A 13,727-nucleotide genomic window follows, 5' to 3' on the forward strand; every position below is an offset into this window, starting at 1 on the left:
GCCTTCCTGGCAACGCCCAAATGCCCTCCTGCCGTGCAAACACTGGCAGCAGCAGCAGCAGCAGCAGCAGCAGTAAGTGCATGCCCACTGCCACCCCTTCTCCTTTCACACCTTGTATCAGCTTTAATCCAGTCCAGTGCTGCCTGCTGAGCAGCACTGACCAACACTGCCTGGGCCCAGGCTTTTATCTCTGAGGCCCCATTATGATGTCAGAAAGCTGGCTCTGGCTCCTGAGGTCTCCACTATGACACGTGCAAAGTTCCGTCTGAACTTTATATAAGACGGTGCGGCTCAGTCAGTCACTCAGTGTTGCCTGAGAGGGCAACACTGCAACAGCCGGCCCCCAGGCTGTCTTTTTTTCGCACAGCTAGTTGCCTCCAGGAGGCCACAAGAGGGAGACAAGGGACTGCAAAATGGAAAATAGGCATCCACCAACTTTACAGACAACTTGTTCTCCTTGCTCCTACAACCTCCATCCTTGCACAGTTTGTTATTCTTCCAGGTAACATAGTAACAAATCCAAATTGCTGCTCTCTTTGTAGGCAAGCAAGGGTTTGTTGCAACTGCAATTCTTACTTCTTCTTGAAATGTAGGGACCACAGTACATTCCATCACATCCATCTAGTGTACACAGGTAGGTCCATTGTGACGGGCGGGCGGGCGGGCGGGCTGGCTGCTTTAATGGCTGTTTGCTGTTCCCCTACTCCACTCCACTATTTGACTATGGTGCTGCATCAATCAGTGGCTGGCTCAGGTGCAGCTCTTTAACCTACCTAGGAGGGAGGGCGGAGAGAAGACAAGGAAGGTGAATGAGCTGTTCCAATGTGAAATGCCGGAAACACAGAAACACAGACGACACAAAACAAGAGGTGGCAATGTATTAATTAATTGCATTTAATAAATTAGCTCATTATCACACATGACTGTACAAATGCATTGTCCAACAGGTGTTGAAATAATGGGATTAAAAGGGGAGATCCCATCCGAAAGACAAAAACAATGGCAAACACAAAAAGCACTTTTGGAATCTGATTTTAGTAAACACATAAGGAAACGGTGCACCGGTCCTGGAAATACTGCAATACCAGGTCAATGCGTGGAGTGGACAGAGCAAGCTCTATTTCCATCTCCCTGTTCTAAAAATCCATTTAATATATGGTCCCCAGATAGGGGACGTATCAGATATTAAACTGATAAGAACAGATACTACACTTGATCTTAGCCAAAAGGCCGAGAAGCGATAACCCGAACGTGCCGCGCGTTTTGCTTCTTTTGCTTGCACCACAATGCAGTGCTGAAAGAGGAGGAATCGACATAAAAACGCCTTCCTGGCAACGCCCAAATGCCCTCCTGCCGTGCAAACACTGGCAGCAGCAGCAGCAGCAGCAGCAGCAGTAAGTGCATGCCCACTGCCACCCCTTCTCCTTTCACACCTTGTATCAGCTTTAATCCAGTCCAGTGCTGCCTGCTGAGCAGCACTGACCAACACTGCCTGGGCCCAGGCTTTTATCTCTGAGGCCCCATTATGATGTCAGAAAGCTGGCTCTGGCTCCTGAGGTCTCCACTATGACACGTGCAAAGTTCCGTCTGAACTTTATATAAGACGGTGCGGCTCAGTCAGTCACTCAGTGTTGCCTGAGAGGGCAACACTGCAACAGCCGGCTCCCAGGCTGTCTTTTTTTTGCACAGCTAGTTGCCTCCAGGAGGCCACAAGAGGGAGACAAGGGACTGCAAAATGGAAAATAGGCATCCACCAACTTTACAGACAACTTGTTCTCCTTGCTCCTACAACCTCCATCCTTGCACAGTTTGTTATTCTTCCAGGTAACATAGTAACAAATCCAAATTGCTGCTCTCTTTGTAGGCAAGCAAGGGTTTGTTGCAACTGCAATTCTTACTTCTTCTTGAAATGTAGGGACCACAGTACATTCCATCACATCCATCTAGTGTACACAGGTAGGTCCATTGTGACGGGCGGGCGGGCGGGCGGGCTGGCTGCTTTAATGGCTGTTTGCTGTTCCCCTACTCCACTCCACTATTTGACTATGGTGCTGCATCAATCAGTGGCTGGCTCAGGTGCAGCTCTTTAACCTACCTAGGTGGGAGGGCGGAGAGAAGACAAGGAAGGTGAATGAGCTGTTCCAATGTGAAATGCCGGAAACACAGAAACACAGACGACACAAAACAAGAGGTGGCAATGTATTAATTAATTGCATTTAATAAATTAGCTCATTATCACACATGACTGTACAAATGCATTGTCCAACAGGTGTTGAAATAATGGGATTAAAAGGGGAGATCCCATCCGAAAGACAAAAACAATGGCAAACACAAAAAGCACTTTTGGAATCTGATTTTAGTAAACACATAAGGAAACGGTGCACCGGTCCTGGAAATACTGCAATACCAGGTCAATGCGTGGAGTGGACAGAGCAAGCTCTATTTCCATCTCCCTGTTCTAAAAATCCATTTAATATATGGTCCCCAGATAGGGGACGTATCAGATATTAAACTGATAAGAACAGATACTACACTTGATCTTAGCCAAAAGGCCGAGAAGCGATAACCCGAACGTGCCGCGCGTTTTGCTTCTTTTGCTTGCACCACAATGCAGTGCTGAAAGAGGAGGAATCGACATAAAAACGCCTTCCTGGCAACGCCCAAATGCCCTCCTGCCGTGCAAACACTGGCAGCAGCAGCAGCAGCAGCAGTAAGTGCATGCCCACTGCCACCCCTTCTCCTTTCACACCTTGTATCAGCTTTAATCCAGTCCAGTGCTGCCTGCTGAGCAGCACTGACCAACACTGCCTGGGCCCAGGCTTTTATCTCTGAGGCCCCATTATGATGTCAGAAAGCTGGCTCTGGCTCCTGAGGTCTCCACTATGACACGTGCAAAGTTCCGTCTGAACTTTATATAAGACGGTGCGGCTCAGTCAGTCACTCAGTGTTGCCTGAGAGGGCAACACTGCAACAGCCGGCTCCCAGGCTGTCTTTTTTTTGCACAGCTAGTTGCCTCCAGGAGGCCACAAGAGGGAGACAAGGGACTGCAAAATGGAAAATAGGCATCCACCAACTTTACAGACAACTTGTTCTCCTTGCTCCTACAACCTCCATCCTTGCACAGTTTGTTATTCTTCCAGGTAACATAGTAACAAATCCAAATTGCTGCTCTCTTTGTAGGCAAGCAAGGGTTTGTTGCAACTGCAATTCTTACTTCTTCTTGAAATGTAGGGACCACAGTACATTCCATCACATCCATCTAGTGTACACAGGTAGGTCCATTGTGACGGGCGGGCGGGCGGGCGGGCTGGCTGCTTTAATGGCTGTTTGCTGTTCCCCTACTCCACTCCACTATTTGACTATGGTGCTGCATCAATCAGTGGCTGGCTCAGGTGCAGCTCTTTAACCTACCTAGGTGGGAGGGCGGAGAGAAGACAAGGAAGGTGAATGAGCTGTTCCAATGTGAAATGCCGGAAACACAGAAACACAGACGACACAAAACAAGAGGTGGCAATGTATTAATTAATTGCATTTAATAAATTAGCTCATTATCACACATGACTGTAACAAATGCTGTAAAGGCAGGGGGTAGGGAGACGGACAAGTGAGCCCTAATCTACCCGCCACTCTGTCCCTGCCTACTTGCAACGACCCGCCCTAGGCGACGGGGTACAACTGGGCGGCGGTCCCTGTGCTCAGTAAGTGCACGACAAACACGACAAACATACAAGGAACACAAGCAAGGAAAAGGGGCCGTTGCCCACGGCAACACCGTGAGCAACCAGAGTGGTGAACGAGCCGAGTCAAGCCAGGAGTGTGCGAGGTACAAAACGAAAAGCAGAAGAGTAGTCGGTAAGCCAGGGTCGGTATGGAGCAGGATCAAAAATAGCAGGAGCTGTAGCTGGGCCAGGAACCACAAGGAAAGAAACAAAAGCAATAACAAGCACCGAGGGACAGGAAGTGCAGGCTTAAATAGACCGAGGGCGGGAGCTAGCTGAGTCTGGCCAGGTTACGATAGGCTCTCCCACTCCTAAGCCTGCCAGCCTGAATGGTGGAAGCAGGAGTCAGTCTCAGGGATGTATTCTCAGGTGCTGACTGATTAGTTCTGGGAGTTAACCCCGCTGTGCCTGGCAGATCCTTTACAGTACCCCCCCTTTTATGAGGGGCCACCGGACCCTTTCTAAGTGGACCTGGCTTACTGGGGAAACGCAGGTGGAACCTCCTGACCAATACCCCAGCGTGAACATCCCGGGCGGGTACCCAAGTCCTCTCCTCGGGCCCGTATCCTCTCCAATGGACCAGGTACTGGAGGGAGCCTTGGACCATCTTGCTGTCCACAATCCTGGCCACCTCGAATTCCACCCCCTCCGGGGTGAGGATGGGAACAGGAGGTCTCCTCGAGGGAGCCAAGGACGGGGAGCAGCATTTGAGGAGGGAGGCATGAAACACGTCGTGTATCCGAAAAGACGGGGGTAACTCCAGCCGGAAGGAGACAGGATTGAGGACCTCAATGACCTTATACGGCCCAATAAACCGGGGAGCAAACTTCTTGGACGGAACCTTGAGACGCAAGTTCCTAGACGACAACCACACCAGATCCCCGACCATAAACAGGGGGTTAGCAGAACGTTTTTTATCAGCCTGAGTTTTTTGTACGCTCTGGGACACCTCTAGGTTTTTCTGAACCTGGGCCCAGACTGTGCACAGTTCCCGATGAACGACCTCTACCTCAGGATTGTTGGAACTACCAGGTGAAACGGAGGAGAACCGTGGATTAAACCCAAAATTACAAAAAAAAGGAGAGACCCCTGACGAGTTACTGACCCGGTTATTAAGGGAAAATTCGGCGAGGGGAATGAAAGAGACCCAATCAAATTGACAGTCAGAGACAAAACACCTTAAGTATTGTTCTAGAGACTGATTAGTCCTCTCCGTTTGGCCATTGGTTTCAGGATGGAAGGCAGAGGAGAAGGACAGATCAATCCCCAACTTCATACAGAAGGCTCTCCAAAACAATGAAACAAATTGTACCCCTCTGTCCGAAACAATATTGACAGGGACCCCATGGAGACGCAGGATGTGTTTGACAAACAAGGTAGCCAACGTTTTGGCGTTGGGTAGTTTCTTGAGGGGCACAAAGTGGCACATCTTACTGAAGCGGTCCACCACCACCCACACCACCGACTTGCCTTGGGATGGAGGCAAATCGGTGATAAAATCCATGGAGATATGTGTCCAAGGTCTCTGGGGAATGGGCAACGAACGCAGTAAGCCCGCTGGTCGGGACCTGGGAGTCTTGGACCTAGCACAAACCTCACAAGCGGCGACGTAGGCCTTAACGTCTTTAGGCAACCCAGGCCACCAATAATTTCTGGTAATGAGGTGTTTGGTACCCAGGATGCCTGGATGGCCAGATAGTGCGGAGTCATGATTTTCCCTAAGTACCCTTAGCCGGAATTGCAGGGGAACAAACAGCTTGTTCTCAGGAAGGTTCCCGGGAGCTGCACCTTGATCAGCAGCAATTTCAGAGACTAAATCAGAATCGATCGAGGAAATGATTATACCTGGAGGCAAAATACAAGCAGGATCTTCCTCCGAAGGAGGGCTGGCCATGAAGCTACGCGACAGTGCATCAGCCTTAATATTTTTAGACCCAGCCCTATAGGTAACCAAAAAATTGAATCTGGTAAAAAATAACGCCCATCGAGCTTGTCTCGGGTTTAGCCTCCGGGCAGATTCTAGGAAAACCAGATTCTTGTGGTCGGTAAGGACCGTTACCTGGTGCCTAGCCCCCTCCAGGAAGTGGCGCCACTCTTCAAATGCCCATTTAATGGCTAAGAGTTCGCGGTTGCCAATATCATAGTTACTTTCAGTTGGCGAAAACTTCCTGGAGAAGTAGGCACAGGGGCGGAGATGGGTGAGGGACCTGGTACCCTGGGACAAGACAGCCCCCACTCCCACCTCAGATGCGTCAACTTCCACGATAAATGGCTCCATTTGGTTGGGCTGAACCAGCACCGGGGCCGAGACAAAGCACTTCTTAAGGACCTCAAAAGCCTGGACAGCCTCAGGAGGCCAGTGGAGGAGATCAGCACCTTTGCGAGTGAGGTCCGTAAGGGGCTTAGCGATGACCGAGAAGTTAGCAATAAATCTCCTGTAATAATTAGCAAACCCCAAAAAACACTGTAACGCCTTCAGGGAGGCAGGTTGGACCCATTCCGCCACAGCCTGAACCTTGGCGGGGTCCATGCGGAATTCTTGAGGAGTGAGGATTTGACCCAAAAATGGAATCTCCTGTACCCCAAACACACATTTTTCGGTTTTGGCAAACAGTTTATTTTCCCGAAGGACCTGGAGCACCTTCCTGACATGCTCCACGTGGGAGGACCAGTCCTTGGAAAACACCAGTATGTCATCAAGGTACACTACCAGAAAAATCCCCAGGTAATTTCTCAAAATCTCATTTATGAAATTCTGGAAGACCGCAGGGGCATTACACAACCCAAAGGGCATGACGAGGTATTCGAAATGGCCTTCGGGCGTGTTAAACGCAGTCTTCCACTCATCCCCCTCTTTGATGCGAATAAGGTTATACGCCCCCCGTAGATCCAATTTAGAAAACCATTGGGCCCCCTGAACCTGATTAAAGAGATCAGGAATCAAAGGAAGGGGATACTGGTTCCTTACCGTGACCTTATTCAGGCTACGGTAGTCAATGCATGGTCTAAGACCACCATCCTTCTTCCCCACGAAGAAGAAGCCAGCACCTACCGGAGAAGAAGAGGGACGAATGTAACCCTTGGCCAGGGATTCCTGGATATACACTCTCATAGCTTCACGTTCGGGACAAGAAAGATTAAATATCCTACCCTTAGGAAGCTTAGCTCCTGGTACCAATTCGATAGCGCAATCGTATTCTCTATGAGGAGGTAACACTTCGGAGGCCTCCCTAGAGAAAACATCAGCGAAGTCCTGAACAAACTCGGGTAGCGTATTCGCCTCCTTAGGGGGAGAAATAGAATTAACAGAAAAACATGACGTACAACATTCATTACCCCATTTGGTTAGCTCCCCAGTATTCCAGTCAAACGTAGGATTATGCAACTGCAACCAGGGAAGACCTAGAACCAAATCGTACGATAATCCCTGCATCAACAGTACAGAGCATTGCTCCAAATGCATGGAGCCAACAAGGAGTTCAAAAACAGGGGTATGCTGTGTAAAATAACCATTAGCAAGAGGAGTGGCGTCGATACCCACTACCGGGACAGGTTTAGGCAAATCAATAAGAGGCATAGCAAGGGACATAGCAAATTCCACAGACATGATATTAGTAGAGGACCCTGAATCCACGAAAGCACTGCCGGTAGCAGACCTACCACCAAAAGAGACCTGAAAGGGAAGCAAGATCTTAGTACGTTTCATATTTACGGGAAATACCTGTGCGCCCAAGTGACCTCCCCGATGATCACTTAGACGCGGAAGTTCTCTGGCTGCAACCTTACGCTTAGGACAGTTGTTCACTTGATGCTTGTCGTCCCCACAGTAGAAGCAGAGACCATTCTTCCTGCGGAATTCTCTACGTTGTTGGGGGGACACGGAGGCCCCGAGTTGCATAGGTATCTCTGAATCTTTCGGGGAGGAACGAAGCAACGGAGCTTCGGGAGGCATCATGGGGGAGTCGGAGGAGAAAACACATAAACGTTCACGTTGTCGTTCCCTGAGACGTCGGTCAAGTCGTATCGCTAAAGCCATAACCTGGTCTAGGGAGTCAGAAGAGGGATAGCTAACTAGCAGGTCTTTCAGGGCATTCGACAGACCCAACCTAAACTGGCACCTTAAGGCAGGGTCATTCCACCGAGAAGCTACGCACCACTTCCGAAAGTCAGAGCAATACTCCTCAACAGGTCTCTTACCCTGACTTAAGGTCACCAGCTGACTCTCGGCATAGGCAGTCCTGTCAGTCTCGTCATAAATAAGTCCGAGAGCAGAAAAGAAACAATCAACGGAGGAAAGTTCAGGGGCGTCCGGAGCCAAGGAGAAGGCCCACTCTTGGGGCCCTTCCTGGAGCCGGGACATAATTATACCCACCTGCTGGCTCTCAGAACCTGAGGAATGAGGCTTTAAACGAAAGTAAAGCCTACAACTCTCCCGAAAGGAGAGAAAAGTCCTCCGGTCCCCTGAGAACCGGTCGGGCAACTTGAGGTGGGGTTCAAGAGGTGCGGTGCGGGGAACTACCAGGGTAGCATCAGGCTGGTTGACCCTCTGAGCCAGGGCCTGGACCTGTAGGGAGAGACCCTGCATTTGCTGAGCCAGGGTCTCACGGGGATCCATAGTGGTGTCAGGGACCAGGGGTAGACTAGGTATGGGCTTGTTATTATGTAAAGGCAGGGGGTAGGGAGACGGACAAGTGAGCCCTAATCTACCCGCCACTCTGTCCCTGCCTACTTGCAACGACCCGCCCTAGGCGACGGGGTACAACTGGGCGGCGGTCCCTGCGCTCAGTAAGTGCACGACAAACATACAAGGAACACAAGCAAGGAAAAGGGGCCGTTGCCCACGGCAACACCGTGAGCAACCAGAGTGGTGAACGAGCCGAGTCAAGCCAGGAGTGTGCGAGGTACAAAACGAAAAGCAGAAGAGTAGTCGGTAAGCCAGGGTCGGTATGGAGCAGGATCAAAAATAGCAGGAGCTGTAGCTGGGCCAGGAACCACAAGGAAAGAAACAAAAGCAATAACAAGCACCGAGGGACAGGAAGTGCAGGCTTAAATAGACCGAGGGCGGGAGCTAGCTGAGTCTGGCCAGGTTACGATAGGCTCTCCCACTCCTAAGCCTGCCAGCCTGAATGGTGGAAGCAGGAGTCAGTCTCAGGGATGTATTCTCAGGTGCTGACTGATTAGTTCTGGGAGTTAACCCCGCTGTGCCTGGCAGATCCTTTACAAATGCATTGTCCAACAGGTGTTGAAATAATGGGATTAAAAGGGGAGATCCCATCCGAAAGACAAAAACAATGGCAAACACAAAAAGCACTTTTGGAATCTGATTTTAGTAAACACATAAGGAAAGGGTGCACCGGTCCTGGAAATACTGCAATACCAGGTCAATGCGTGGAGTGGACAGAGCAAGCTCTATTTCCATCTCCCTGTTCTAAAAATCCATTTAATATATGGTCCCCAGATAGGGGACGTATCAGATATTAAACTGATAAGAACAGATACTACACTTGATCTTAGCCAAAAGGCCGAGAAGCGATAACCCGAACGTGCCGCGCGTTTTGCTTCTTTTGCTTGCACCACAATGCAGTGCTGAAAGAGGAGGAATCGACATAAAAACGCCTTCCTGGCAACGCCCAAATGCCCTCCTGCCGTGCAAACACTGGCAGCAGCAGCAGCAGCAGCAGTAAGTGCATGCCCACTGCCACCCCTTCTCCTTTCACACCTTGTATCAGCTTTAATCCAGTCCAGTGCTGCCTGCTGAGCAGCACTGACCAACACTGCCTGGGCCCAGGCTTTTATCTCTGAGGCCCCATTATGATGTCAGAAAGCTGGCTCTGGCTCCTGAGGTCTCCACTATGACACGTGCAAAGTTCCGTCTGAACTTTATATAAGACGGTGCGGCTCAGTCAGTCACTCAGTGTTGCCTGAGAGGGCAACACTGCAACAGCCGGCCCCCAGGCTGTCTTTTTTTTGCACAGCTAGTTGCCTCCAGGAGGCCACAAGAGGGAGACAAGGGACAGCAAAATGGAAAATAGGCATCCACCAACTTTACAGACAACTTGTTCTCCTTGCTCCTACAACCTCCATCCTTGCACAGTTTGTTATTCTTCCAGGTAACATAGTAACAAATCCAAATTGCTGCTCTCTTTGTAGGCAAGCAAGGGTTTGTTGCAACTGCAATTCTTACTTCTTCTTGAAATGTAGGGACCACAGTACATTCCATCACATCCATCTAGTGTACACAGGTAGGTCCATTGTGACGGGCGGGCGGGCGGGCTGGCTGCTTTAATGGCTGTTTGCTGTTCCCCTACTCCACTCCACTATTTGACTATGGTGCTGCATCAATCAGTGGCTGGCTCAGATGCAGCTCTTTAACCTACCTAGGAGGGAGGGCGGAGAGAAGACAAGGAAGGTGAATGAGCTGTTCCAATGTGAAATGCCGGAAACACAGAAACACAGACGACACAAAACAAGAGGTGGCAATGTATTAATTAATTGCATTTAATAAATTAGCTCATTATCACACATGACTGTACAAATGCATTGTCCAACAGGTGTTGAAATAATGGGATTAAAAGGGGAGATCCCATCCGAAAGACAAAAACAATGGCAAACACAAAAAGCACTTTTGGAATCTGATTTTAGTAAACACATAAGGAAAGGGTGCACCGGTCCTGGAAATACTGCAATACCAGGTCAATGCGTGGAGTGGACAGAGCAAGCTCTATTTCCATCTCCCTGTTCTAAAAATCCATTTAATATATGGTCCCCAGATAGGGGACGTATCAGATATTAAACTGATAAGAACAGATACTACACTTGATCTTAGCCAAAAGGCCAAGAAGCGATAACCCGAACGGGCCGCGCGTTGACCGAGCCTGCCCAATACTGCTGTTCACCCCTTGCAGCGATTCAGCCTACTCCTAGGCAATTCCATGGGGCCCTGCAGGCTCACACACACTCACAGCTACTAAGCGGGAGGTGAATAAAGGCCGGAGAGGAAGCAAGACAGGATTTGCTTCTTTTGCTTGCACCACAATGCAGTGCTGAAAGAGGAGGAATCGACATAAAAACGCCTTCCTGGCAATGCCCAAATGCCCTCCTGCCGTGCAAACACTGGCAGCAGCAGCAGCAGCAGCAGCAGCAGCAGCAGTAAGTGCATGCCCACTGCCACCCCTTCTCCTTTCACACCTTGTATCAGCTTTAATCCAGTCCAGTGCTGCCTGCTGAGCAGCACTGACCAACACTGCCTGGGCCCAGGCTTTTATCTCTGAGGCCCCATTATGATGTCAGAAAGCTGGCTCTGGCTCCTGAGGTCTCCACTATGACACGTGCAAAGTTCCGTCTGAACTTTATATAAGACGGTGCGGCTCAGTCAGTCACTCAGTGTTGCCTGAGAGGGCAACACTGCAACAGCCGGCCCCCAGGCTGTCTTTTTTTTGCACAGCTAGTTGCCTCCAGGAGGCCACAAGAGGGAGACAAGGGACTGCAAAATGGAAAATAGGCATCCACCAACTTTACAGACAACTTGTTCTCCTTGCTCCTACAACCTCCATCCTTGCACAGTTTGTTATTCTTCCAGGTAACATAGTAACAAATCCAAATTGCTGCTCTCTTTGTAGGCAAGCAAGGGTTTGTTGCAACTGCAATTCTTACTTCTTCTTGAAATGTAGGGACCACAGTACATTCCATCACATCCATCTAGTGTACACAGGTAGGTCCATTGTGACGGGCGGGCGGGCGGGCTGGCTGCTTTAATGGCTGTTTGCTGTTCCCCTACTCCACTCCACTATTTGACTATGGTGCTGCATCAATCAGTGGCTGGCTCAGGTGCAGCTCTTTAACCTACCTAGGAGGGAGGGCGGAGAGAAGACAAGGAAGGTGAATGAGCTGTTCCAATGTGAAATGCCGGAAACACAGAAACACAGACGACACAAAACAAGAGGTGGCAATGTATTAATTAATTGCATTTAATAAATTAGCTCATTATCACACATGACTGTACAAATGCATTGTCCAACAGGTGTTGAAATAATGGGATTAAAAGGGGAGATCCCATCCGAAAGACAAAAACAATGGCAAACATAAAAAGCACTTTTGGAATCTGATTTTAGTAAACACATAAGGAAAGGGTGCACCGGTCCTGGAAATACTGCAATACCAGGTCAATGCGTGGAGTGGACAGAGCAAGCTCTATTTCCATCTCCCTGTTCTAAAAATCCATTTAATATATGGTCCCCAGATAGGGGACGTATCAGATATTAAACTGATAAGAACAGATACTACACTTGATCTTAGCCAAAAGGCCAAGAAGCGATAACCCGAACGGGCCGCGCGTTGACCGAGCCTGCCCAATACTGCTGTTCACCCCTTGCAGCGATTCAGCCTACTCCTAGGCAATTCCATGGGGCCCTGCAGGCTCACACACACTCACAGCTACTAAGCGGGAGGTGAATAAAGGCCGGAGAGGAAGCAAGACAGGATTTGCTTCTTTTGCTTGCACCACAATGCAGTGCTGAAAGAGGAGGAATCGACATAAAAACGCCTTCCTGGCAACGCCCAAATGCCCTCCTGCCGTGCAAACACTGGCAGCAGCAGCAGCAGCAGCAGCAGCAGCAGTAAGTGCATGCCCACTGCCACCCCTTCTCCTTTCACACCTTGTATCAGCTTTAATCCAGTCCAGTGCTGCCTGCTGAGCAGCACTGACCAACACTGCCTGGGCCCAGGCTTTTATCTCTGAGGCCCCATTATGATGTCAGAAAGCTGGCTCTGGCTCCTGAGGTCTCCACTATGACACGTGCAAAGTTCCGTCTGAACTTTATATAAGACAGTGCGGCTCAGTCAGTCACTCAGTGTTGCCTGAGAGGGCAACACTGCAACAGCCGGCCCCCAGGCTGTCTTTTTTTTGCACAGCTAGTTGCCTCCAAGAGGCCACAAGAGGGAGACAAGGGACTGCAAAATGGAAAATAGGCATCCACCAACTTTACAGACAACTTGTTCTCCTTGCTCCTACAACCTCCATCCTTGCACAGTTTGTTATTCTTCCAGGTAACATAGTAACAAATCCAAATTGCTGCTCTCTTTGTAGGCAAGCAAGGGTTTGTTGCAACTGCAATTCTTACTTCTTCTTGAAATGTAGGGACCACAGTACATTCCATCACATCCATCTAGTGTACACAGGTAGGTCCATTGTGACGGGCGGGCGGGCGGGCTGGCTGCTTTAATGGCTGTTTGCTGTTCCCCTACTCCTCTCCACTATTTGACTATGGTGCTGCATCAATCAGTGGCTGGCTCAGGTGCAGCTCTTTAACCTACCTAGGAGGGAGGGCGGAGAGAAGACAAGGAAGGTGAATGAGCTGTTCCAATGTGAAATGCCGGAAACACAGAAACACAGACGACACAAAACAAGAGGTGGCAATGTATTAATTAATTGCATTTAATAAATTAGCTCATTATCACACATGACTGTACAAATGCATTGTCCAACAGGTGTTGAAATAATGGGATTAAAAGGGGAGATCCCATCCGAAAGACAAAAACAATGGCAAACACAAAAAGCACTTTTGGAATCTGATTTTAGTAAACACATAAGGAAAGGGTGCACCGGTCCTGGAAATACTGCAATACCAGGTCAATGCGTGGAGTGGACAGAGCAAGCTCTATTTCCATCTCCCTGTTCTAAAAATCCATTTAATATATGGTCCCCAGATAGGGGACGTATCAGATATTAAACTGATAAGAACAGATTTTTTTGAGTTGACTACCCCAACAAAGGAGGTAACCGTTTATTTAAAATTTTGAACAAATTTACAATAAATCAATACATTTCAACAAAAATTTACATAAATTTACAATCATGGTTTTTTAATACAGATAAATACAAATTGTCAAATAAAAACAATTTATAAAAGGGCACTTGGTGGCATCATATTATGGAACTCCATTCACTTAAAAACCATTTTCTACATAAAACAGGAGAGAGTTTTTTATCTAAAAGAAAATATTTGTACA

The 13,727-nt window shown here is 48.9% G+C and overlaps 6 non-coding genes across 6 annotated transcripts; all 6 read right to left on the reverse strand.

The window, feature by feature from the left end:
• Positions 1–1,051: 1,051 nt before the first annotated feature.
• Positions 1,052–1,242, reverse strand: LOC142681662 (U2 spliceosomal RNA). The gene has a single exon (XR_012853545.1). It is a non-coding gene; the product is annotated as a U2 spliceosomal RNA (small nuclear RNA).
• Positions 1,243–2,373: 1,131 nt separating this feature from the next.
• LOC142681663 (U2 spliceosomal RNA) lies at positions 2,374–2,564 on the reverse strand. Its single transcript, XR_012853546.1, has one exon. It is a non-coding gene; the product is annotated as a U2 spliceosomal RNA (small nuclear RNA).
• Positions 2,565–9,062: 6,498 nt separating this feature from the next.
• Positions 9,063–9,253, reverse strand: LOC142681567 (U2 spliceosomal RNA). Its single transcript, XR_012853459.1, has one exon. It is a non-coding gene; the product is annotated as a U2 spliceosomal RNA (small nuclear RNA).
• Positions 9,254–10,374: 1,121 nt separating this feature from the next.
• Positions 10,375–10,565, reverse strand: LOC142681625 (U2 spliceosomal RNA). The gene has a single exon (XR_012853512.1). It is a non-coding gene; the product is annotated as a U2 spliceosomal RNA (small nuclear RNA).
• A 1,278-nt stretch (positions 10,566–11,843) lies between these two features.
• On the reverse strand, positions 11,844–12,034 carry LOC142681626 (U2 spliceosomal RNA). The gene has a single exon (XR_012853513.1). It is a non-coding gene; the product is annotated as a U2 spliceosomal RNA (small nuclear RNA).
• Positions 12,035–13,309: 1,275 nt separating this feature from the next.
• On the reverse strand, positions 13,310–13,497 carry LOC142681770 (U2 spliceosomal RNA). The gene has a single exon (XR_012853642.1). It is a non-coding gene; the product is annotated as a U2 spliceosomal RNA (small nuclear RNA).
• Positions 13,498–13,727: the final 230 nt, after the last annotated feature.

This window comes from Rhinoderma darwinii, assembly GCF_050947455.1.
Source record: "Rhinoderma darwinii isolate aRhiDar2 chromosome 2 unlocalized genomic scaffold, aRhiDar2.hap1 SUPER_2_unloc_6, whole genome shotgun sequence".
In the NCBI taxonomy this organism is placed as follows: Eukaryota; Metazoa; Chordata; class Amphibia; order Anura; family Rhinodermatidae; genus Rhinoderma; species Rhinoderma darwinii.